The sequence below is a fragment of the Lissotriton helveticus genome, chromosome 6 (genome assembly GCF_964261635.1).
Source record: "Lissotriton helveticus chromosome 6, aLisHel1.1, whole genome shotgun sequence".
Classification (NCBI taxonomy): domain Eukaryota; kingdom Metazoa; phylum Chordata; class Amphibia; order Caudata; family Salamandridae; genus Lissotriton; species Lissotriton helveticus.
The window spans coordinates 907,804,700-907,831,585 of NC_136067.1; the positions used below are offsets into that span (position 1 = coordinate 907,804,700).

General features: G+C 47.0%; 1 protein-coding gene across 8 annotated transcripts in view; it reads left to right on the top strand.

Moving 5' to 3' along the window:
- The window catches only part of LOC144761592 (monocarboxylate transporter 10-like), a 1,000,737-nt gene that overhangs the window by 496,482 nt on the left and 477,369 nt on the right, over positions 1–26,886 (top strand). The window lies entirely within an intron of this gene.

The window sequence follows — 26,886 nt, forward strand, 5'->3', positions numbered from 1 at the left end:
GGGCTTTCGTCCCCATCTTAGCACTGAGACAGCGCTCCTGGAGGTTTCGGAAACCATTAAAGGTGTTCTGGACTCTGGGGGCAAAGTCATGCTGGTGATGTTAGACCTGTCGGCGGCTTTCGACACCGTTCCCCATGCTGGTCTTCTCGCAAGACTTCGCGAGATAGGCATACGGGGGACGGTGTTCGACTGGTTTTCTTCCTTTCTTGCCGGCCGCCGGCAAACGATCTGGGCCCCGCCTGATTCCGCCGTGATGCCGCTTTTGGGAGTCGGGGTCCCTCAGGGCTCCATTTTGAGCCCGACCCTCTTTAACATCATTATGACCCCGTTGGCGGCGCTGGTGGAGTCGCATGGTGCCCAGATCGTATCTTACGCAGATGACACCCAGCTCATCTTCTCTTGTAAGAGAGGAGGTGACTTTGACGGGGACAGTATTCGGGATTGCCTTGGGGCTGTTTTTCACTGGTTCCATCTAAACAGCCTTAAGTGCAATTCCGACAAATCCGAAGTACTTTTCTTTGGGTGTGACACCGAGCCTGATTGGCAGACTTGGTGGCCACTGGATATGTTCCCTCCATCCTGCTCCTCTCAGGTTGCAAAGAATCTAGGGGTGAAGATGGATAACAGGTTAACCCTGAAATCTCAGATACTGGGGGTGTCGGGCATGTGCTTTGGCATCCTTAGGATGCTGCGGAGGTTCCTTCCTCTGTTATCCGTGGAGCATAGGACGCTGACAGTTCAGGCTCTGATTGGGTCCAGGTTGGATTATTCCAACATTCTTTACCTGGGCCTTCCAGAGTACTTGCTGCAGCGGCTTCAAGTGGTGCAGAACGCCGCGGCCAGGGCAATCTTCGGCCTTAGTAGGCGCTCCAGTGCCTCTGGCCTGTTGGCAACTTTACATTGGTTGCCCATCCGCAAGAGGATTGCCTTTAAGGCGCTGACTTTGGCCTATAAAGCTCTGCACAAGGGGGGAGCTAAGTACCTCCAAAAGAGACTGGTCTTTTACCATCCGACCAGATCTCTGAGGTCGGAATCTCTGCACCTGGCTGTTGTCCCTCGGGTAAAGAAAACGCGCCTTGGCGGCCGCTCTTTTGGATTGCTGGCATCTCAGCTATGGAACTCTTTGCCACTGGCCCTGCGGGGAGCCACTAGCTTGCTGGCTGTTAGGAAAGGCCTTAAAACGTGGCTGTTTACTCAGTAGCCGGTCTCCTTCGAATCCTTGGATCACTTCTCTTTTAGTCTTTTTTTTGGTGTTATGTTATTATGTTGCAGCTTTTTCTTTCTCCAATAAAAGCGCCGGGACACTCTTTTTGAGTAGCCGCGCGCTATAAAAATGATTAATTAACATAACATAACATAACCGTTGTGCTGTACAACATGGCTAAAAGAAATAATCTGAAAGAGACACGTTAGTGATAGATTCCTTACCTTAGAATATCCCCAGGCGTCAGACTGGATCCGTAAAAGTTTGCACAGCAATACCCCTGCGCGCCGGCAGGCGTCGTTCGCGGCTCTGCGTCGGTCGTCGGCATCGTTAGCGCCGGAATGACGTCGTCGGAGTACTTAGACGCCGCCCATGCGCGCTGACGTCAGTTCTTCTTTTTTCCGCGCCAGCTTGCCCAAATCCGGAGAAGCTCTACCCCATAGTCTTTTTTGACTAAACTTTTCGATCTTTTTGATCATTTTTCTACTCGAGTCTTCGACTTCTACGGTGCCGGTAGGGATGCCCGGGTTCAAACCCTGTTCCAAGTGCGACAGACTGATGTCGGTTACCGACCCCCATCGCTGGTGCCTGAAGTGTTTAGGCCTCGACCACGACGACCGTACCTGCTCCGACTGTCGGGCCCTGATGTCGAAAGCTAGGCGGGAGCGGTCCCGCAAGCGTCTCGAGCTCCGGCAGTCGGCCCGCGCCGCTCCAGGTCCCGGTCCCACGGGAGGTCGAAGGACCGATCGCAGGGTCGGAGTCCTCGCAGCTCCGGGAGTGGACATCGGTCATCGGGATCCAAGTCCTCAGGTAAGAGGCATGAGAGGTCGGAGAGGCGTCATCGTTCCTCCGACCCACCCCGACGCTTGCGCGATGCGGCCGGGGGATCGGGTGACACCACCCACGCGGCTCTGACTGAGTCGCAGGCATCGCCACCTGCCCCACACCTTCGGGTCCCTGGGCATGGCGCGACGCCGGAGGAGGTCGAGCGGTACCTCATGGCCATGAGGTCCCTCCCTCCTCAGCCGGGTCCCGTGGCGCCTTCGGGCCCAGCGGCCCCGGCTGGAGGCCCTAGTGGGTCGGGTGCTTCGGCCTCGACGCTGTCGGGTGCTTCGGCCCCGGCGCCGCAGGCGACTTCGGTCCCGGCGCCGCAGGACCTCACCGGATCCGTTTCGGGATCCGGGTTGTCGCCGATCGACCTCACGACCTCACCGGCGCCGGCCCCGCGGGTGTCACCCCCAGCGCCCCTTGTGGACGCCGTCCCCAATGTTCCTTTCGGTCTGACTCTGGCGCCGGAACGGCGCCGCTGGGCGCCGCTTCCGACTGCCTTTGGAGATTTTTATTTCCATGAGGAGGCCCCGTCTGTTGAACCTGTTCTACAGGAGATGGGTGACGAAGGTGATTGGGAGGGGTCTGCTGACCCTCTGGCAGAGGAATGCCAGTCTCAAGAGGACTGGACATATGAGCTTGGGGAGGCCAGTGGTATTGACACTTCGCCAGACACTGGATTTGTCTCCCCTCCCACCGTGGCTACGGAGGAGGGGGCTGCTTACAGTGTAGTGTTGACGAGGGCGGCTAAGGCCTTAAACCTTGAGCTCCCCGTTGCGGCCGTGAGGACTAACCTCCTCACAGAGGTCCTTAGACCCGCATGCAAGCTCCAGTGAGCCGCTGCTGCCGTTTAATGAGGCCTTGTGTGACGTGTGGGCACTTGGTCCAAGCCCGCCTCAGGTCCGCCCGTGGATAGGAACGTGGCCAGACGCTACCGCCCGGCTCCGGGCGACCCTTGCTTTTTGTCCACCCATCCCACCCCCGAGAGCTTGGTCATCCAGGCCTCTACTTCCCAGACCGCATTCCTGATGGCCCCGCCCGATCGGGAATCCAAGAGGTATGAACAGTTCGGGAAGAAAGTGTTCTCGTCCCTGAGTTTGGGACTGCGGTATGTCAATACCGCATGCCTCTTGGGCCGCTACACCCACACCCTGTGGGATACGGTCGCAGACCTACTGCCACAATGCCCGGAGGAGGTCCGGGCTAAACTTGCCCAAGCCCTTGCGGAGGGTCGAGATGCAGCGCGATATTCCATCCGGTCTGGGCTGGATATCACGGACTCACTGGGCAGGGCGATGGCAACGACGGTGGCGGTTCGACGCCACGCCTGGTTGAGGACCGCCAACTTTTCGGCCGATGTCCAGTCCACTCTTCTGGACATGCCGTTCGATGGCCGTCGCCTCTTGGGCGACAAGGCAGACCATGCGCTTGAGCGTTTTAAGGACTCCAGGGCTACAGCCAAGTCCTTGGGCCTCTCGGCCCCACGCCAGCAATCGGGTGCCTTTCGCTCCTTTCGTGGCCACGGAAGGGGTGCCCCCACACGAGCTGCCAGCCACGCTCCGCAGAATGTTCAGCAGCGCGGTGGTGGCCGTGGAAACCGCTGTTACGGCGGTCGGGGACAGCGGCGAGCCCAGTCCACACCTCCCTCCGCAACACCTGCCTCAAAACCTTCCTAGTCCGTGTTTTCAGGCCCATGTGACGCCAGTGGGTGGCAGGGTTCGCCATCACCTCTTCCACTGGTGCAATGTCACGTCGGACGGCTGGGTGCTGCAAATCGTCCGAAGGGGCTACTCCCTTCCCTTCGAGGCGACCCCTCCAGCCATGCCACCGCAATGCCACCGAGTATCGGGGGATAATTTGCGACCTCTGCAGGAGGAAGTTACGGCCCTCTTGGCCAAGGGGGCCATCGAGCGCGTTCCTGGGCCAGAAGTAGGGTGTGGTTGCTACTCCCACTACTTTCTGGTACCCAAGAAGGGCAGAGGGGGCCTACGCCCTATCTTGGACCTGAGGAACGTCAACGGCTTCCTCCGGAAGGAGAAGTTCAAAATGCTGACACTAGCTCAGGTCCTAGCTGCCCTGGACCCAGAAGACTGGATGGTAGCGTTGGACTTGCAGGACGCTTATTTCCACATCCCTGTCCTGCCGGCCCACCGGCGCTATCTGCGGTTCACGGTTGGCCACAAGCACTTTCAATTTACCGTGCTCCCCTTCGGCCTTACCAGCGCCCCACGGGTGTTCACAAAGGTGATGGCGGTGGTCGCAGCTCATCTGCGCAGGGTAGGGGTTGCAGTCTTCCCCTACCTCGACTACTGGTTGTTGAAGGCGGGCTCGCCCCAGACAGTTGTCAGCCACCTCCACGACGGCAGATCTCCTGCATCAGCTGGGGTTCTCCATCAATGTGCCAAAGTCACACCTGTGCCCCTCTCAGAAGCTCCTCTTCATCGGAGCGGTTCTCGACTCGGCGCAGTTTCGGGTTTATCCTCCCGAACAGCGGGTCCGGGATATTCAGGCTATGATTCCACTCTTTCAGCCTTTATCCTGGGTGTCGGTCAGGTTGACGCTGCGGCTTCTGGGGCTGATGGCCTCCTGCATCCTTCTGGTGCATCACGCTTGGTGGCGGATGCGGGCTCTGCAGTGGGACCTGAAGTTTCAGTGGGCCCAGCATCAGGGCAACCTTTCCGACCATGTCCTGATCTCGGAGGGCACTGCGAGACAGCTGCAGTGGTGGCTCACGGACCGCGATTGGGTCAGTGGCAGATCCCTCTCCCTTCCCCAGCCGGAGCACGTAGTTGTGACGGACGCGTCCCTCCAGGGCTGGGGAGGCCATATGGTAGAGGCGGAAATCAGAGGCCTCTGGTCTCCGGCGGAGTCCCAGCTCCATATCAACCTTTTTGAGCTGCGGGCGATTCGTCTAGCACTGAAGGCATTCCTCCCCTCTGTCCGGGGGAGTGTAGTGCAGGTGTTCACGGACAACACCACCGCCATGTGGTACTGCAACAAACAGGGCGGGTGGGGTCGTGGACCCTTTGCCAGGAGGCTCTGCACCTCTGGCAGTGGCTGGAACAGCAGGGCGTGACCCTGGTGGTTCAACACCTGGCAGGTTCTCTGAACGCCAGGGCGGACGAATTCAGCCGTCGGTGCATGATGGATCACGAATGGCGTCTGAACTCAGACGTGGCGCGAGGCCTCTTTCAGCAATGGGGAGAGCCTTGGTTAGATCTATTCGCCACCGAAGAGAACGTGCAATGTCATCAGTTCTGCGCGTTGGAATTTCCAAGGCGGCACTCGCTCGGCGACGCTTTTCGTCGCGTTTGGAGTTGCGGTCTGTTATACGCCTTTCCGCCTATACCACTTCTGCCCAGAGTGCTGAAGAAGATCAAGCGCGACCGGGCACAAGTCTTCCTTGTGGCTCCGGACTGGGCACGAAGGTACTGGTATCCAGAGCTACTCAGTATGTAAGTCGATCCCCCGGTCCGACTGACATACTGGAGGACAATGTGGAGGACCTTCTGTCGCAGCAGCAGGGGACGGTCCTCCACCCGAACCTGTCCAGTCTCCACCTCCATGCTTGGAGATTGAGCGGCGACAGTTGAGGCCATTTGACTTGCCTCCTGAAGTCTGTAATGTCATTCTGGCAGCCAGGCGTCCCTCCACAAAGTCGGTATATGCCTGCAGGTGGAACAGATTTGTGGCATGGTGCACAGCAAAGGCTGTGGATCCTCTTGCTGCCCCTCTTTCGGAGGTTCTTCTCTTCCTTCTTTCTATTGCCCAGCAGGGCTCTGCTCTGGGCACTATCAAGGGCTACCTTTCTGCCCTTTCAGCCTTTCTAAGGCTGCCTGATCAACCTTCTTTGTTCAAGTCCCCTATTGTAAATCGATTTCTGAAGGGCATCACACACACATTCCCACCTGTTCTGTTTGTGATGCCTCAGTGGGACTTGAACCTTGTTCTTACGTTTCTGATGTGCGCTCCCTTTGAGCCACTTCACAATTGTCCTCTTTGTCTTCTTACCTTGAAGACTACCTTTCTGGTTGCCATCACCTCTGCCAGGAGAGTGAGTGAGCTCCAGGCTCTTTCTTGTACTCCTTTCCTTTCTGTCCACCCGGACAAGGTTGTGTTACGTACTAAGCCATCTTTCCTGCCCAAGGTTGTCACGGCCTTCCATATCGGGCAGTCTATCACCTTGCCCACCTTCTTTCCGCCACCACATCCCTCTAAAGAGGAAGAGCGGCTCCACCGTCTGGACCCAAAACGTGGGCTTTCATTCTACTTGGATCGCACACGCCAGTTCCGGGTGGATGACCAACTCTTTGTTGGTTACGTGGGCGCTAAAAAGGGGAAAGCGGTGCACAAGCGGACCATCTCTCGGTGGATCATCTTGTGTATCCAGGCATGTTACTCCTTGGCTAAAAAGGAGCCCCCTGTTGGATTGCAGGCTCATTCCACCCGGGCCAAGGCTACTACAACTGCCCTGGGCCGGGGTGTGCCCTTGCAGGACATTTGCCAGGCAGCTACGTGGGCCTCAGCTGCACACGTTTGCAAGACACTATTGCCTGGACAGTCAAGTCCGGAGGGATGGATTATTTGGCCGTTCTGTCCTCCAGGACTTTCTGATGTGATTATTGGTTTGCAGACCCACCACCGGGGTTGGTATTGCTGGGGTATCTATTCTAAGGTAAGGAATCTATCACTAACGTGTCTCTTTCAGATGCACAAGTTACTACTTGTGTAACGATATATCTGTAAGAGACATTAGTTAGTGATAGATTCCTTCCCGACCCACCCGTCCTCCCCGTTCTGCGAACCGATATCTAGGGTTAAGGTCATTCCCTTTCAGGGCCCTAGTTTTATGGCACCAGTGTTGGTTCTATCATGGCTCTGCGTATCTGGCGCGGAAAAGCTGTGTATCAGAACTGACGTCAGCGCGCATGGGCGGCGTCTAAGTACTCCGACAACGTCATTCCGGCTCTAACAACGACGGCCGCGGAGCCACGGACGATGCCTGCCGGCGCGCAGGGGTATTGCTGTGCAAAATTTTCCGGATCCAGTCTGATGCCTGGGGATATTCTAAGGTAAGGAATCTATCACTAACTAATGTCTCTTACAGATATATCGTTACACAAGTAGTAACTTGTGCGACAAAGCCAATAGCTCTTCCATAGGCGAGACCAATTGCTTTGTCAAAGTTTGATGTGAGCTTCTTTTAAGAACCATACTACATCCAATCCCACTCATCAGTATGTAAAGCCATATGAATATTAATTAGGCTAGTGGTTCCTAACATGTGGTCCGGGGACTGCTCATGGTCTGCAGAGCCAACTCAGGGGGACTGTGGCAGCTTAGAAAATTAAATAATACTTATAGATTACTAGAGTGTATAGAAACATTTAAAAAATGCAAAAAGTACAATTGAACATTTTTAAATGTTCTGTAAATGTGAAGGAATTTGAAATTGGAGATTAAACTTTAGGTTAGTATCCTCATATTGATTTGCAGGAGCAGTACAGATGCATCAAACAGAATATAGTGTGGATGATGAGTGGCCTTAATTGAATTTAGAAAAGTCCCTAATAACATTTTGATTGTTTTATATTTGTTTCTAAAGTAAATCAAATATTTAATCATTTATATATTTGCTTGATGAATGCTTGTTTCTATATTTTTGTGTATTGTTTTGTGATTCAAATAATCGAAAATGATTAGGGAAGTGTCACACCTTCCAGTAATGACTCAGTGGAGGGCCCAGGATTCCAACAATGATTTTGTTGGGTCCACAGAAGTCAAAAGGTTAAGAACCATTGAAGCAGGCCATTGAGAATTTCCCATTGTGCTACTTTGGTTCATAACGTGCCATGGTAGGCAGTGCTGAATGTACGTGAAAATCATTAAATGGCACAGAAACTTTCTGGTTTTTATGGCGAGTATAATTTTCCAAGATTAACAGCAGCAGCAAGACATTGTCAACCATGCTACAGCAAGCGTGAGAATCACCTTGCTTAAAAGGGAGCAAATTCATTTCTAGTGCCAAAGTGGATAATTAAATAAAAATCAAAACAAAAATCTTTCCAAAGGCATCCAAAAGATGTTTCCATTTTTAAGATACTCCTGTCTCGGATGCCAGTTTCTTGTTACATTAATATGTTCATTTTACATTCATCAAGGCACTGTTTGGTAGTATAGGCCAACATGATGAAATGCATGGAATATATGTGCAAGTGGAAGGTGGATGCTTGACATAAGGGATAACGTACCCCCTGCCGTACATGATAAAGTTATTCCAAGTCATTGAGGAGTTCCATAACCATATAGAGGAACGAGGCTGAAGGCGGAGTTCTTTTTTAAGGTTATGGAGCTCCTCTGTGACTTGCAATATCATTATCATGTAAGCCAGGTGGTAGTTTCTCCCATACAATACATGGTCACTCTATCACCTTTCTCACAAGCCACTTAAAACATTGGTGTGTAGCTCTTTCATATGAAAGGGCGAGCATAATTGCAAACATGGGAGAGGTGTGGCACCGCGGCCAGGGTGACTGACTCTGGAATCTGGGGATCACTGTTCGATTCCTGGCACCAGCGGCAGATTAGCCCAGCACCATGTGACTCTGGGCAATAGCTTGCTTAATCTTCCCGACGGCCCCCAGCACCTGGAGACCATTACGGGTGATTGTTCGCACTTTACAAATGAGGATTATTAACATGAAGAATAAAAATTAAACCCGTAGAGCAAAATTAACCACATCAAAAACCTGTTAGACATTTGTTGCAAACAGATATTAAAAACAGTTCAACAAGTCAGTTTAGAAAAAAAAGCTGCAGTAGCTTGAAGCGGATAGAAATATGCAGGAAGATTGTAGCTTTTCTGTCTAAAGAGTGCAAAAAATAAACATTTTCTATATGCTTGTTATTTTAAACTATTAAATTAGAGCAAAAGAAAGAAAAGCAACATTCTGTTTATGGCTTTAAACAGCTGCTTCAATTACGCGCCATTTCCTGACCTGCCTTTCACTTCTGCTGGCTGATTCTGGCAGCAGGCAGTGTGATGGCAAAGCTCGACTGTAGTAGCCTAATATTAGTCGAGTTCTGACATCGTTTCTTTATAACAAGCGACTTAGTGTGTCACAAGTCATGGATTATAAAGAAATTAGTAACGGCTGTTTCTACAGGGATTACATAATCCCATGTATTTTAAAGAAATCAGAGACTGCTGTTTACACAAGGATTACAGAATCCCATGTGTTACTATTAAATTAGCACTCTGTAGATTAAAACACCATATCAACTATCCTGGCATGATCTTTATATGCCAACTTCAACACAATATTAAATCTAGATCAACAAGTACATTACAGTTATTCTTAACCGTTTATGACAGATTAGATTGCTTGGCGGGAGTATTATTTGCTGTGCTTCTTGCTTAGTTGTGTCAACAGCAGTTGTGCGGTGATCACTCAGTTCAGATTCTAGAATCAAACGTTTTTTATTGAGCAGCAACATATCACTTAACACAGCTAGGCTGCCTACATCCAACGGCCGGCAGAGCACAGTCCAACAATGCTGAAACACAGCCTTAGGGCCTACACCCCTGGGGGTGACCCGGCGGGGATAAGCTGAAGGCCAAGCGGAGCAACCAGGTCTTGTATTGATACTGTATTTTATAGAGAAGAAAAAACAAACAGTGACATGAAAACAGAAACCCACCCACCTCTTCCAACCCCCCCCCCCCACCATGGTCAGTTCAGATTCAAAGTTTCAAATATTGTTATTAAATCTACTACTACATATGACAGAAACATAACCGTGAAGGATACACCTCTATTTGACCAAGGTAGTTTCCAAAGATTTCCCCTGTTGATCTAAATGTAATAGGGCAAGGTTTAGATTCAAAGTCCTAGTCAACAGGTAATTTTCAACATATTAGAACATGCATTACACAAGATAGATCTGTCTGGATCCCATTACTAATGTAGGATAAGCGGCCCATAGGCATCATAAGAACTGGCGGATATACGAGCATTTAAATCACCCACTACTTAAATAAGTGAATAGAGATAATTTGCTTAATTGTTTCCATGTGTAATACAATCTGCACAGCTAGTGGTATATAAAGAATAAATAAAATTAGTCATCATCACATAACTTTATACGGTGTATATCCTACCGGGTCCGCTAGTACATGGTGCAAAAAAATGTAACCTAAACCGTGTCATTATGAATCTATTGTTGGCTTTATGGAAGTAGGACAGATGAGGTTCAATGCCCATGGATGTTTTAGTTAAAAGATGTTCTCTGACTGACGGCTTAGTCAGGACCCTGTCTTCCCTGAGTGTTGTAACGTGCTTAAAGAACCTGTCCTTAACCAGAGTCTTATCCTGCATAGATATTTTAGAGGGGTTAGTAAATAGGTCTGCGCATCCTATTCCTTCGAGGGAATCCTTAACATACTTTAGCCATGGGATATTAAGCCCCTGATCACGGGCCAATCACTCAGCAATGAATTGCCTACTAAATGATGCCTCTGTGTTTGCCCAAGTTTTGACCCAGCAGATTAGGGGCTTAACTCCCAACCTGTCCCTGATGTAGTGAGCGCCAAGTTCTTCATGGGCGATATGGGCTGGCGTGCTCTGTGGCACTTTGAGCAAACGCTGAAAATACATGTTTTCCTCTATCTGAAGTTGCTTCACATCAATAAAACCCCATACCTCACTTCCATACAAGACTTTGGTGCAGCACATCGAGGTATATAGCCTCAAAATTTGCTCAGGTGACCAACGACCTAACCTTTGTGCAAAGTTCATGATCGACCCAGAGCAACTGGTTAAAATACGGCATTTCTCCTCTAGTAAATATCTAAAATTTAGACAGCCATCAAATAAAATGTCCAGGTACGAGAAAGTATGTACTTTGCCCAATCGATGTTCACCAATGGTGTAGTTGTACGTTTTGCTTGGTTTTTTCCCCACTTCCATGACATATGATTTTGACAAGTTGAGAGAAATCTAAATTCTCCATAAAGAGAACAAAGCCATCTATCAGAGTCAGTAGCCCTTTGGGTGTGCGGGCCAAGAGGACCGCATCGTCCGCATAAAGCAGGACGGAGATCCCTCGTGAGCCGATCCTAGGTGTATCAACTTTTAACGCCTTAACCGCGGCGGTTTTTCCAGAAACGCGGTCTGCCCTCCAACTGCGTGGAAAAGTAAATGACAATGGATTTGGGAACGTAATACCGGAAGCACTGCTGAAAGGCTTTGTCGCACAAATAAATTCCAAAAGTTCGTAACATTGTAAATTTAATCCATTTATTCCAGTTCTAAATTTTTAATTTCTTTTCGTCCGTCACATGAAAAAACGTTATGTATTTAATTCTGATGCGGTAAATATGCCTATCCGAGCCTTATTTTTACGGCAGGAAACATACATAATTCATCCTCAGTAGTATCATATTACCAATGCATTTCAGTTGCTTTCATCAACCTTCGTCAGGGGTTCACTACAAATTCAGACAACACCATTTTAGACTTCATGTTTTAAAACGCATGTCATATCAATACAATATCATTATTCATTGTGTACTTTATTTTTTTTAAAACTCAATTGGCGCTTCCCCTCTAGTGCCGCCCAACGCTGAACTACATTAAATCAACTCTCCTCCATTTCTGTTATACTTTGCCATCCTAAGTTAGAAAACATCTACCAGACTGTCTCCCCACTATCTTAGGTGGCAAAGCCTACCCCTTGCCTCTCTTTTCACAAAAAATCCCTCTCATACCTGTGAAGCTTTTCATAAACCTAGTTCTCACTCCTCAAGCCGACTAACGGCTCTCTCGCATTTGCCACCATTTTGAGCTCATCACGTTTTGAAACCCATCACTTATTGTTATCTGAATTTTGCCACTTTACTACAAGACCCATAAACCACCGGTCGGCTTCTGTATGTTGAAATCACCTATATGTGAAACCTTAATCTGTCCCCTCCTTTGATTCAACAACCCCTCCGCATTAACTAGATTGCTTCGCCCACCCTTGCGATGTATAAATCTGCGCCTATTAAAAAAATTACATTCTGAGTTTTAGTGAATTAAAAAGTACACTTATTAAACAGGACTTTCAAGGTTAAAATACATCCCCTTAATAACTATATGATATAAAGTCTCTCTCATGTTTGTAGCTTCAAATCGTCTATCACGTTTGTTGCTGTTTTAGAGCAGTTCAAACTTGCTCCCCTAGGGGAGAAAGTTTGAACTGCTCTAAAACAGCATTAAAAGTGCTCTAAAACTGCTCTAAGGTCACGATAACGCAGTCCCCTGAGAAGGCTTTCCTGGTGCTGCCAATCCACGATACTCTCCTGGCCATCAGAATATGCCTATAGTCAGTGATGTTGAAACCTACATTCCTGCCCAACCAGTGGAGCTGTCTTGTCAATTAACATTAATGTAGATTCTTCTCTGTCATTCGTGCAGGCTGGAACACCTGTCAAAACCACAGTGTATGGACATGAGGCAAGGGGTAAATCTAAAACTGGCAGATCTGTGGTGCATCGTGCACTTTGTGTCGATGTCTCCCTTGGTGTGCGGTGGCTCTATCCACTGTGTTAATATGGGCAGTTTGTTGTGCTGTGATGTTACCAACAGTTCCCACCCTCAGGTTCCTGTGTCCCCTGGTGGTAGTGCTTGTGTTATTTCTATTTTCAGCCGGGGGGGGTGGGCTGGGTTTGCCGCTCTAGTGTCCCCATCTTGTGAACCTGTGGGCTGTTCGTTGACCCCATTTCACCCCCCTCGCCCACTAATACTGCGGGTGCTACTTGGAAGTTTGGATGTTCCACTACATACTGACTAGCATCATTGATAGAGGCCTTAGTCTGGGCCAGGAATAACACTAATTTATCCTCTATCAACCTTAGTCTGCCCAATAAAGGCCCCAAAAGGAAAGTTATCAGTGTTTCCGCTCTCAAGATCAGCCTCCAACTCTATGCTGGCACATTCGCCACTGTCGGGCGTTCAACTGGCATCTAGGTCTACTGTATCCCGGGTCCTAGTGCCTTGTGTTGCTGGCTTGGTTTTTTTGTTTCGTATTATGTGTTGATTTGAGCGACGCCCCACCCCTGGTTCGCTTTGCTGGCGGCTCATCGCTACTTAATGGCTTAGTGGTACTAATACTTCCAGGTTTGGCAACCCTCTTTGAGCGGGTAATGGCCTCCCCCCGCCTATACATGATGCTATTACATTACTTGTGGTAGGCAGTGTCGCCGTTATGGCCCCAAGACCCTCCACTGCAGTGTTCTGGGGAAGGCTTATGTTATACCTTGAATCATCTCCTTCTTAGTTGCTCAGCCAGGATGAATGTGATGTCTGCGTGGAATATTGGAATGCTTGATGACAGATAGAATGGAATGTGAGTGTGCCTGCTTGTGTGTGGAGAATGACAGTTGAAGAGAGTGGGCTGAGCAGCAACCATGCAGCTCCTGGTGGGACCTCTACAATATCTTCTATATGATCTTCTTAAGACCTTTTAAATACTTCTATAGAACCTGTTACAAGTTATCAATAAGCCTCTTACATGAAAATACCTCTGAGGTACTGAAATTCTGAACCCTTTTCATAAAAATTGTTGTATCATGACGATTTTGGTAACATGAGACCGAAAATGGTGAGTGTAAGGTATACGGGTATTTTCGTCATATTCGAGTGACGAGATCACCGTGAAATCAGAGTTTCCGTTCTGAACCCTCGGGTTCCATTTTGTGTACGGCAGCCATTTTGTGGTTGCCCTCACATAGGCCGATGACAGTGGCCGAACGAGTCTCCAAGCACACGTACACTTTAGCTGACTTCAGAATGACCTGAGCGAGCGACCCTCTTGCCTGAAGCCAAACTTGTTAAGCCAGTTCCTTTCCCAGTAGCTGATCAAGATTGCTGATCAAGACACAAGACACCATCAAACCTTTTATTACGCACAGCTATATCTTATCTTGCTCACACCTCTCTCTGCTCTTTTCTTTATGGTCTGTTTACGATGGGGATGTGCCCGTTTTTATGATGGGTTCGATCGACCTGTCTGATGAAGAATGTTGGGTTTGACTAAAAATTGATTGTGGGCTGGCCAAACTGAAAAATGGGTTTGTCATCATGATTCTGCGTTTTTTTCATGAAAACATGTGAATGGTCAATTGTAAATAAGGAATGTTTGCCTGAAGCATAATATTTGGTATAAAAAGGAATGACTAGCTTTGTAAAGTTGAGCAGTCTCCTGAGAACATACACCGTGTTGTACTTCTAGGATACCTGTTACTGGCTGCAGCCAATAAATCTGATCTTTGACGTCACCAAGAAGTTTCTGTGTTTCTGTAGTCTGAGACAGGAGAATCCGAAGTCTTCGGGTGTGTCCCCTGGCACCGCTGGGTTCTAAATAACCCGGTACTTCATTTGGCGCCCAACGTGGGGCGATTTCAGCGGTACCGGTCCAAGTCTGAGGTTCTTGAGGAGCTTCGTGTGAAAATTCTGGAGGAAGGCCAACCACTTCATCGACCCCTGTATGTTGTCGTGGTCCGAAAGTCTTTGCTGCGAGGTTCCCCGCTTTCCGACGGCTACGAAGGACTGCTGCCCTGACTATCGCCCTGTCTTGGACCCTTTGATGATTTGTAGAGTGAGACGATAGACGAGTCTTCTGGTGACGTCATCGATACCTCAGTTAAGTATGAGTGGAGCGCCTCCCAGTCCTTAGTTTTTGGGTATCCCCTTGGGATCTTTGATTTGGAACTTGCAAGTACCAAAGCCGAGGGACTTGTGTATTCACGAGGCTATCGTTTTTGATATTCCCTTGAAGTTTGAAGCTAGGCTAGTGAGCGAAGATGCCTGGTCTTAGCAGACTTGGAAATTTGTTTTGTTGTGGTTATAATAGGGATTCCCGATTGGAGGACTCGTGTCCGGTTCCTCCAATTGGAACTCCAACCTATGAGCTCTATGTAAAGCATGGCGTGGGCCCCATCGCATATAACGAAGTATGGATTCGTTACACAAAGAAGGACGGTGTCCTACAATGGCCCCAATATGGTAGCTTTGACATGGACGTTTTAGATAACCTAGAGGTTAGACTTTTTAAGAAGAAAGCCCGGCCGGCGATGTTTGACTCTTTCCGCCTATGGCGAAAGGAAGCCAAACAGAAAGAAATTAAATTAGCGAAAAGAAATAAAAGAGAAAACGGTATCTCGATAATGCAAGCTGCTATGCAGTATAAGGATGATGAAGAAGAACAAGCGAGTGAACAGTTGCACAGGCAAAATAAGCTGGCGATTGATAAGTGCTATCCAGTTTTGCCACCTCTTCAACAAGATGCAACGAAGGAACTTGAGAAAGATCCTTTAATGTCACATTTGTTGAATTCGCCACCCCCTTATGCGCAGAGTGCTACAGCACCTCCACAACCTTTAGTTGCGCAACCCCTGGTTGCTTTGCCTCTTACTATTGCACAGCCGCCAGCTCCTTTTCAGCTGGCTCCTACTCCTCTGGTGCAGCCTTCTCAAGGGCTGCCGACTTTGCTACCTGTTCCATCCTTAATCCCTATGACTTTTCCACCTGTTTTTGCTGCCCCCTCTGCTACTGCTCCTACATTAGCTTCCTCTCAATCCGCTTTATCTCCTGTTCTGTCAACTTCTCCTTCTGTCCGACAGAGAATGACGGACACTGTTACTAGTCTTTTGTCTCCTTTCTTTGGGTCATTAAACACGACACCCGCTTCAGAGCATAAACAGTTGCATAGCCAACTGCCTGATTCTAGAGAGAAGGGAGTATTGGATCACTTGGCGCATAGATGGGTTACCGACCCTACAAGATATGAGTTAAAGTCTGTTATGGATGTCTTCCACCAATGGGAAGCACCGAAACAGAGATATGTTTTTGATAAAATGTGTGTTTTTCTTTTTGAAGAATTGGAGGATCGTGATTTGGAACCCAATCCGCCTGAGTTGTGTCGTGTACGATTCGAGTTTGCAAAAGGCACGATTGTGGGTTCCGATGTTGAGAGAGCAGTTGCGACATTGTTGTCATTTAGGAATGAGGCTATTTCTCGATCGTTGTTTGAACCTGATCCCTCTGTTAGGAGAAAGGCGCGACAATATCCAATGAGAGAAGTTCCCACGGTTTGGAAAGAGGGGGATCTAGCCGCTAATCCACCTGTTCAGCCTCATTTTCAGCGTGTTTGGGTACATGTTCCATGGAAGCGAGCTGAAGTCTTGGCTCTTAAACAGACCTTACCTGACCCCCGTAAAAATCCTGCAGGTTATTATAAGGAATTATCACAGACTGCAGACTCATGTGTTATGAATTTAGCTGATATAGACATGTTGTTTGGAAATGTGGTCCCACAGCCTTTTGTGGGGTGTGATTCGTCACACGAATCATGCGTAGGAGTTAGGGGACACATGGGCTAATATTAGTGCGGCAAATGACAGACAAGTAGGCGGTGCTAAACCTGAGCCTTTAGTTGCAGAACTTCCTGGTAGGATCGTTACTTACATGAAGACTTTAATGCCTGCTATGCGAGTAAACTGGGACAAATTGTCTGCGTGTAAGCAGAAGAAAGAGGAAACTGTGTCTGATTTCTTCACTAGGTTTGAAGAGACGTTTATCGACCACAGTGGTCAAGACATGAGTACAGAAGGCGGTCAACGGTTGTTCGTTGACAAGTTTGTGCACAATTTGCTTCCCGAGTTGTGTAAGAAATTGAAAGATTCAGAGAGTTCTTGGGCCGTTTCCTCTTCAGCACAGATATTGGCTACTGCACAATACTACGAAAATAGGGATAAGGATGAGAAGGACAGAGCATACAAGAAAACTAAAGAGTTAAAAATGAAGGTTCTATTACAGCAAGCGTACCCACCCCGTAGTAATCAGCGTGACTATCAGCAACCTCAGCAATTTCAGAGAAACTCGCAACGGTTTGAGTCTTCTCAACCACGTTTTCCTGTAGGCCCTAATCAGTGTGCATACTGCAAAGAAGAGTGTCATTTTAAAAGTAGCTGCCCTGTGTTGTTACAGCGCATGAATGGTGTTTCTAGCGCAAGGGGTCGGGGTGTTCCACAAGCTCTTAGAGGTAGAGGGCGTGGAGGATTCTCCCAGAACGCAAGTCCATTTCCTCCTCAAAATTCAATGAATAGTTTTGATCAGCCGAATAACGCGTCTGGAAGGACGACTCAGTACTATGCTGATGACTACTATGCAGAAGGTGAGAATATTGAAGGTGATGATTGCTAGGACAGCCATAGACAAAGAGAGGGAGTTGTTTCAGTTCCAGTAGATCAGAGTGGACCTTATGTTGAAGTGATTACATCAGGTGTGTCAGAGCCTTTTCTGTTGGATACTGGTGCTACGAAGAGTTCTATTATGCACTCTAAACTCCCTGGCGCACCTTTGTCTGGCGAGACGAATGTTTCAGTAGGTTTTTCTGGCGCCCCGGTTAGGAACCCGATTTCTAGTCCTATGTCTCTTTCTGTTGGACCTTGTGAATTCGAAGCACCCCTTATTCTGACGACCGGTTGTGGTGAGAACTTGTTAGGATTGGATCTGTTGAAAAGATTGTATGCGACATTGTATTGTTCTCCTTCGGGAGTACAACTCACATTGGGTAAGAAAGTGGTTTCCCCGATGTATTTGTCGAAGGATAAACTTCCGGCAGAATTATCATCTCTTCCTGATATTCTGTGGGCTACTGGTCTAATGACGTGGGTCTTTTGGAAATACCGCCATATGTTGTGACGTTGAAAGCGAATGTTAAAATGCTGCGCATTCCCCAATACAAGATCTCTAATGAAGGTGACAAGGCGTTGCTAGCGATCATTTATGATTTGATTGAGAAAGATGTAATTGAAGAAACGAGAGGTAATGTTTGCAATAGCCCTGTTTTACCTGTCTTGAAACGCACTGACCCTTCTCAGCCACCCGTTTACAGGTTTGTGATCGATCTTAGAGAGGTGAATAAAATCGTTGTGCCACAATTTCCTGTTGTTCCTGATATCACTGCCTTACTAACTATGATTCCAGCTTCCGCCACTTGGTTTTCAGTGATTGATTTGAAGAATGCCTTCTTCAGCATCCCAATTGCCGAGGAGAGTAGGGATATTTTTGGTTTCTCTCTATGAGGTCGAAGCTTCCGGTTCAAGCGCGCTCCTCAAGGCTATTGTGAGAGTCCGTCAATCTATAGTCAGGCTTTGAAAACACAACTTGATACGATTTTTCTACCTGATGGTGCTGAAGGGAAGAAGATTGACCCCAGAACGAATTCAAGCAATTGCAAAAATGAGTGTGCCAGTTACACAGAGAGAAGTGCGTGCCTTCTTGGGTATCACGTCATATTGCAGACAATGGATACCGAATTTTTCCCTACTGGCCAAACCTTTGGTGGCATTGACTGGTAAAGATACACCAAATCCCCTTCCGTGGTCCGAAGAGTGTCAGAAGAGTTTTTCGGAATTGCGCGATGCATTGTGTTCGGCTCTTGTGTTGGGTACCCCCGACTACAGTAAGCCCTTTACACTGTATGTCCATGAGAGAGAAGGATGTGCGTTGTCAGTGTTGACACAACCTTTTGGGGACAAGCTGCGTCCATGTGCGTATTTCTCGTCAACTTTGGATCCGGTAGCTAGAGCGTTGCCGAGTTGTCTGAGAGCTACAGCGGCAGCAGCTGTTTCTATTCGACAGTCTGCTGGTTTGGTGATGAATAATACGTTGATTGTAATGGTTCCACATGCAGTGGATACTTTGCTATACAGAACCAAGACACAGCACTTAACTAGTGCTCGATTGTCAGGTTATGAGCTGACACTTTTAGCGAGCCATGTGCACATAAAGAGATGCAACACGCTCAATCCAGCTACGTTGTTATCGATTGTAGCAAAGACAGATGTTTCTGAACAACATGATTGTTTTCTCAGGACAGAAGAGGAAACTAAAGGGAGAGTAGATCTTCGGGACACTCCTCTTGTGAAGTGTGATGGTAACTTATGGGTGGATGGTTCGTGCTTCAAACTTCCGAATGGTGATACGACTGCGGCATATGCTGTTACGACTTTGCATACGATTGTTGAAGCTGCACGTATCCCAAATAATTCCGCTCAGGCAGCAGAGTTGATTGCACTTACGAGAGCGTGTGTATTATCAAAAGGAATGAAAGTAACCATATATACTGACAGCCAGTATGCATTTGGTGTGGCTCATAGTTTTGGACGATTGTGGAAGGAACGTGGGTTCCTCACGTCTCATGGAACTAAGATTCAGCATGGTCAGTTGGTAAATGAGCTTCTTGAGTCACTTACTTTGCCGTTGCAAGTTGCGATTGTGAAATGCAGTGCACATAAGAATGTTACTGACGACGTTGGTCGCGGTAATGCGTTTGCTGATGAAGTTGCGAAAGAAACGGCAAGAGATGTGATGAGTCGAATGTATGTTGCGGGCCCTGCGAGATGGATTGGTGACGTTGGAATGTGTGAAGATACGATAGAGAGTGTGAAGTCTATCCAAGATGAAGCTACAGAGAAAGAATTGAGTGTGTGGAGAGAGAGTACGGGTAAATTGGATGCGAATGGTTGTTGGGTTGAGTTGTCAGAGCATCAGCGATGGTTGTTACCCGATGCGTACGTGCTTGCAGTAGTTACGATGGCGCATGGAATGGCTCACATCAGTGTGAAAGGTATCTGTAAGTTGTTGGCTCCAGTATGGCAAAATGCTGGAATTTCCAAGTGTGCAGAGAATGTGGTTAAAAATTGTATGGTTTGTCTGAAATACAATCCTGGTAGGGGAACTCCAACTCCAGCTGGTCATTTTGCGCCTCCAACGTATCCGTTCGAGGTTTTGCAACTAGATTTCATCCACATGGAGAGGTGCAACAACTTGAAATACGTACTCGTTGTTGTTTGTGCCTTTTCAAGATGGGTAGAAGCATATCCCCTAAAAGATAATACTGCCTTGTCCACAGCGAAAGCCCTTCTCAAAGAGTTCTTCCCTAGGTTTGGTTTGCCGAGAATGGTTTGGAGTGATAATGGGAGTGAATTTGTGGGTCAAGTGATAAAGAGAGTGTGTGAAGGGCTAGGAATCCGCCAGAAGTTTCATGCTGCAAATCACCCCCAATCAGCTGGACTAGTAGAGTGCTATAATGGCACTCTTCAACTAAAACTGGCCAAGATACAAACGAGCTCTGGCCTTAAATGGCCTGATGCTTTGCCATTAGCACTTTAGTCAACTAGGATGACTGTACATTCCCGAGTAGGACTTAGTCCTTATGAGATTGTGTTTGGTCGCCCGGCCAATATATGGGGAGTGCCGAGGCAGACGAAATTCAGCGATATTGAACATTCTGTACTGCTTGATTACTTGTATGATTTGACGGCTAAATTGCGTTTCTTACACCAACAGGTTCATGATACACTGCCTCAGACTTCTGAAGATCCAGGGCATGCAATCGATCCTGGATCGTGGATACTAATCAAGAACTTCCAGTGGACAAAGAACGATCAGCCCCGCTGGATCGGCCCCTACTTGGTGCTTTTGTCCACAAGAACTGCAGTACGAGTGCAAGGAAAAAAGAACTGGATCCACGGCGTACACTGCAAGAGGGTCCCTGTGCCTCTGCCGTACGACCGGTGGGTCCAGGAGGGGATTGCTGATTCTGAAACTGAGACTGTGCCTCGTTTTCTGCCTTTCAGCGATGCACGTTTAATTGGGACAAGTTCTGAGCGTGAAAGCGACGACCTTTTGCAAGAAGCCGTGCCACCGTCAGTTCGATTGAAAACTCGCGGGCCTGAACTCCTATTCCAAGACCAGACGTTATCTGGAAAAAGCCGTTATAATCTGAGACCAAGAACCATGGACAAATAAAAATTATTTTTACTGTTTTAAAAAAAAAAAAAGTTCAGCTCTCCCATCCGAGAAACTGTTTGGACCGATTTTTGTTTTTCGAACCGCCATCCGGGTTCAGCTGTAGGGTCGCGGCGTCAAGTCTCTGGAATGCAAGCAGAAGGCACAAGGTCGACAGTTCTGGTTGGTCCTAGGGCGTTCCCTGGACTGACAGACGCATTCCTTAGCACGGAACACCCTACCTCCGCGAGCAGCAAGGTTAGAGGATGGAGTTTTTCGAGATGGAGAGACCTGCCAAAGAGATGAATTTTAGAGCCAAACTGTGTACAGTGATGACAAGAAAACGTTTTCTGATATTATGCATTTTCATGTTGCTTAGCGTAATGGTGTTCTTAATGGGTTATGTTTTATTCTCTTTTCGAGTGACGTTTGCACCCACTACACAGCCCATACCTCCATCTACTGTTTCCTCGCATTCTTTTCACCCTCTACCTGAACATGAGTCCGTTAGAAGATTAGAGTTTATTAATAACTCCTTCGTTCAGCTTCTGCACCAACACCAATTAGTAGTGAACACAACTAACTGTTGGGTGTGTGGTCTTATTTCTCATACTACTGATAAAGGTATTCCTTACCTAGTCCTGCCATTCAGCTATAATGGTTCTGTGTGGGCATACCGAACGATGTTCATCTATGCTCGCAAAGTCAAACCCCTACGTTCTGTGAAAGACAACCCAAAGAATAGTGCTCTAGTCAAGGGAATAGTTGACATGATAAAGGGAGCTAGTTCCTATGAGGCTATCCCGAAAGATGAGACACTAGCGTATATTGGATGGAACGTGACTGGATATGGAACGAGTCTGAGCGAGAACCAGCGAGCAAAAAGATCCTCTCCGATTTCGATTGTATCCCATCAGGGTCATCTATGTCTGCAAGGTGAAGGCAAGAATCCAAGAGCTCAGTTAGGGAAGAGTATCTGCACTGAGACGTATGTTTTTGCGTCTCAGACTTCCCCATCGTTCCTAGCAGCTAAGGGTACCTATTTCATCTGTTATGACAGAGCATACACATGGTTGCCCCCTGATTTCTCGGGCACATGTTTTGTCTCGTTCCTGTTGCCACCCACCTACACAGCTGCGGCAGATTACCACAAGACAAGGGTAGTTAGAGGTGTCTTCAGTAAGGAAGATACTGCTGGACAAAAATTGAGTGACTTCTTGAAGGGTTTTCTGTCATTCTGGGTACCTATGGTTAACAGCAGGAACATATGGCAATTGACGAGGGTGGTTGAGTCCACCGTAGTTGAAACTGCTGGTGCCCTTAGTAACTTGACTGCTGAGCTCCAGTCGGATCGTCTTATGACACTCCAGAACAGAGTTGCGTTAGATGTCATACTTGCAGTCTGAGGTGGGGTATGTAAAGTGATCCAATCAAGTTGCTGTGTTTTCATTCCAGATAATGCTCCGACAGTGTACCAGGCCATTTCCAAACTACATAAAATCTCCGAATCTATACATGTGGATAAAGGAGATTGGTCGTTGATGGGATGGTTCTGGGAACTGTTATCCACGTGGGGATGTAAGATTCTGATGGTCATTGGGATGATCTTAGCCATTCTTTTCCTGTTCTGTCTGTGCGTGCAGTGTGCTCCTGCTATATGTGGCCTCTGTGCTACATCGTGTGCAAGGAAACCTGTATCAAGAGACGTGCTAAATAATAGGATGATGCTACAGGAACATCTTGATGACCTGATGAGTATAGACCTGGACTCAGACTGACATGGGTTTAGGTTATTGCCTATGTAAGGGCAAAAGGAGGGTCTGAGGTACTGAAATCCTGAACCCGTTTCATAAAAATCGTTGTATCATGACGATTTTGGTAACATGAGACCGAAAATGGCGAGTGTAAGGTATACGGGTATTTTCGTCATATTCGAGTGACGAGATCACCGTGAAATCAGAGTTTCCGTTCTGAACCCTCGGGTTCCATTTTGTGTACGGCAGCCATTTTGTGGTTGCTCTCACATAGGCCGATGACAGTGGCCGAACGAGTCTCCAAGCACACGTACACTTTAGCTGACTTCAGAATGACCTGAGCGAGCGACCCTATTGCCTGAAGCCAAACTTGTTAAGCCAGTTCCTTTCCCAGTAGCTGATCAAGATTGCTGATCAAGACACAAGACACCATCAATCCTTTTATTACGCACAGCTATGTCTTATCTTGCTCACACCTGTCTCTGCTCTTTTCTTTATGGTCCGTTTACGATGGGGATGTGCCCGTTTTTATGGTGGGTTCGATCGACCTGTCTGATGAAGAATGTTGAATTTGACTAAAAATTGATTGTGGGCTGGACAAACTGAAAAATGGGCTTGTCATCATGATTCTGCGTTTTTTTCATGAAAACATGTGAATGGTCAATTGTAAATAAGGAATGTTTGCCTGAAGCATAATATTTGGTATAAAAAGGGATGACTAGCTTTGTAAAGTTGAGCAGTCTCCTGAGAACATACACCGTGTTGTACTTCTGGGATACCTGTTACTGGCTGCAGCCAATAAATCTGAACTTTGACGTCACCAAGAAGTTTCTGTGTTTCTGTAGTCTGAGTCAGGAGAATCCGAAGTCTTCGGGTGAGTCCCCTGGCACCGCTGGGTTCTAAATAACCCGGTACTTCACCTCCTGGCTACTTGCGGTCATCTGTACATTTTACCTACTACATTTTTGGCGATTCTCTGAAGGAAACCCTGCGTGTTTCAGCCACAAACCTACAGAAGGTGAGGAAACTGGCAATTTTACTGAACTTTATTTATTTATTTAAGAAACAAAGCTAAGCGACTTTAAAATGGAAAGGAAAAACAAGGAAAAGAACGCCCTAAAGAGTCCCACCAGTGTCCTCTACCATCTGGACAGCCTACCCAGGGTGCTTCCCACTCCTTGTAATTCTGGATTTTTGATCTAAAAGAAGAAATACAATGCTAACCAATATGAGTTAACGACTAGCATGTTTTTCTCTTTAATGGATACTCTGACATTTACTGACGCTAGTGAAGAGCACGAATTGTGGCCATGTTTTACCAAGTGTGCTTTGAGTGAGCCGAGAAATGCACTGTAAAGCATTCTCTTTTATTTTGTTTGGATTGCTCGACCAGTGAATGCTGAATACTGGCAAAGATCGTTATTTTTTTTTCTCAACAAACTCTAGCCGTGCACTTTAAGATACTTGACTTTCAGATTCAAAGTTATTTATGACTTTGAATGACTGCCACAGTGTGAGATTGCCTGGAGGTCGAAGGGTCAACCTGTGGAAAACTGCTCCGTATTCTTTTGCCATGTGAGTTTGTAATGCGCAAGTTTGGTGTTTATGTCTTGGTCCGGATTTGTTTTTCAAGTAAACTGTTTTTTTTTCTTGGACCAAACTGCTGTATTTCAACTTCTTTTGCTACAGGCTTGCTTATTCTGCTTGTTGGGTCAAACGTGGCATTTTAAGCATATTAGTATGAGATACTTTAATTTTTATTTTGTGTGCGCTTTAACTTTGCCGCTTGTACTAATTGCAGTGAGGCCGTTAATCAACCGGGGTTTTAAATTGTGCTCGAGCCATCTTTCAAAGAGAAATAGAATAGCATGTACGTACCTGTTATTCCTATCTCCGTCATAGTCCTTTCTACTTCAAGGCTTTACTCCGGCGTTCTGCACTGCTGGAAGACGCCCCGCTGCGCTGACGCGCCGAGAGCCACCCGGATTTGCGTGAGAAGACATGCCACCATCTTGGATGTCCAGACGTTTCCTTTATACCGCTGTCTGAGTGAGTTGTTGGAAAGTGTTACCGTTCTTCAGGGAAGATTTTTATTTTTATTTTTATTTTTTCTCTTCAAATTCGGCAATATTTGATATCGTGAGAAGTGTAAAGTTTTTCAAGGACATTGCATCTTACGAAGTCTTGTAGTGCATAAAGGATCCATGTTGTACTGGACTAACTTACCGGAATCGCGAAGAAATATCGATGAAAATGGATCTATGGTGACAACTTTATTTATTTTAGTTTATTGTGTTACAATGGTTAGCATGTTGCGCTGTTTTCTCTATCCTTTACTCATGCTGTATTGAATGTTTTCCTAATGTATTGTGCCTTTAGTGGGATCCTCATTTGTTTTTAATCTGGCAGATCTATACATTTTAAGGGCACTTTGTTTTTTTGTTAGTGTAGTTGTGTTTAGGAGCAGGTCTTCTTACATGCTTTCAATTCTTCAGTGAGGGTGGTGCGTACACCTTTTCACTGTTTCTACCCCATACTGTTCTTTTTGTGTGCCTGTTTTACACCTGCATCATCCTTTACGCATGTTTATTTAGCAGTGCGAGTTTTTATTCTCTTGCTTCTGTAGTTTTCACCCATTGGTTGGTAATATGCAATTGGTTATTTACATATACTTGTATGCCTTTGTGCCTTTATGCCATGGGTCATTCACCCATATTGTTGTGCCTTTGTGCCTTTATACAACTATAAGTTGTACTTTTGTGCCTGTGTGCCTTTATGCAATGGGTTATTTACCCTATACTGTTGTGCGTTGTGCTTTTATGCGATGGGTTTTGTACCTATACTTGTGCGCCTTTGTGCCTTAATGCAATGGGTTATTTACCCTATACTGTTGTGCGTTGTGCCTTTATGCGATGGGTTTTGTACCTATGCTTGTGTGCCTTTGTGCCTGTGCGATGGGTTATGACCTTATACTTTTGTGCCTTGTGCAGTGGGTTATCCACCCTATTTATTTAATGAGGTGTGCTGAGAGTGAGTGTCTAGATATTTTTCTTCTCTGTTTTGCCTTTTACTCTCTCGGTCTTGCACTATTTCCTCTGTGGTGTGGTGTGTAGAAACATGGTTGGGTGTTGGGTACCATCTCAGCCTTTAGTTACGCTACTGCCTTGCACCTTTTTACTTACTGCCTTCACTCTTATTATGCTATACTAGAATCTTTTCACATACAATGATGGATAGGCAACGCTTATTCTTTGCTTTCAATTGTTGTTTTTTTCTCCAAGAGAGGGGGATGTGTGCTATCTTGTAACTGTTTGCACTGTTATATCCTCCCCTCATTCTAGTCACTTTCTTCTACCTATTCATTTCTTTCTTTCTTGCTAATATGAACTGTGTGCAACATTTCAAGTATCATCATTTTTATTTTCAAATTGCTATGTTGCAAATTATTGTGTTTCATTGCTGTTGAAGGGAAGGGGATATGTTATACCTTGAATCATCTCCTTCTTAGTTGTTCAGCCAGGATGAATGTGATGTCTGCGTGGAATGTTGGAATGCTTGATGACAAAGAGAATGGAATGTGAGTGTGCCTGCTTGTGTGTGGAGAATGACAGTTGAAGAGAGTGGGCTGAGCAGCAACCATGCAGCTCCTGGTGGGACCTCTACAATATCTTCTATATGATCTTCTTAAGACCTTCTAAAGACTTCTATGGAACCTGTAACAAGTTATCAATAAACCTCTTACATGAAAATACCTCCTGGCTACTTGCGGTCATCTGTACAATTTACCTACTACAGCTTACACAGGCAGTTTGTACTTCTATGAGTTCCTGTGACGGGCATACTAACACAAGTGGCGAGGTACTGAGAATGTCTCTTTCCCTGTTTGTGCCACTACCAGGTACGGCCAAACACGAATGCTCCAATTCATTAGGGGATTTGGTCACTGCTACACTGCCCATGGACGAACGTTTTTGGGCCACAAAGGTGTCCAGGGAAAGTCTTTTTTCTGTGAGCTGAATCTGGTGGGTCAGCAGGGATTCAGCTGTGGTCAGAAAGGCATCCGAAGTCCCCGTGACCCCACTACCTACCAAAGAGCCTGTGGCCTTGTGCTTGCTCATTGTACTCTCAAACTTATACTCAGAGGTGTCACAAACAGTACCTTAAGAATCCTCCATGGGTCCAACTCCGTAATTGCCTTATTGCCCGGATGTTAGGGGATGGCCCAGCCCTGCCTCGACCTGTCGCGGACGTGCACAGA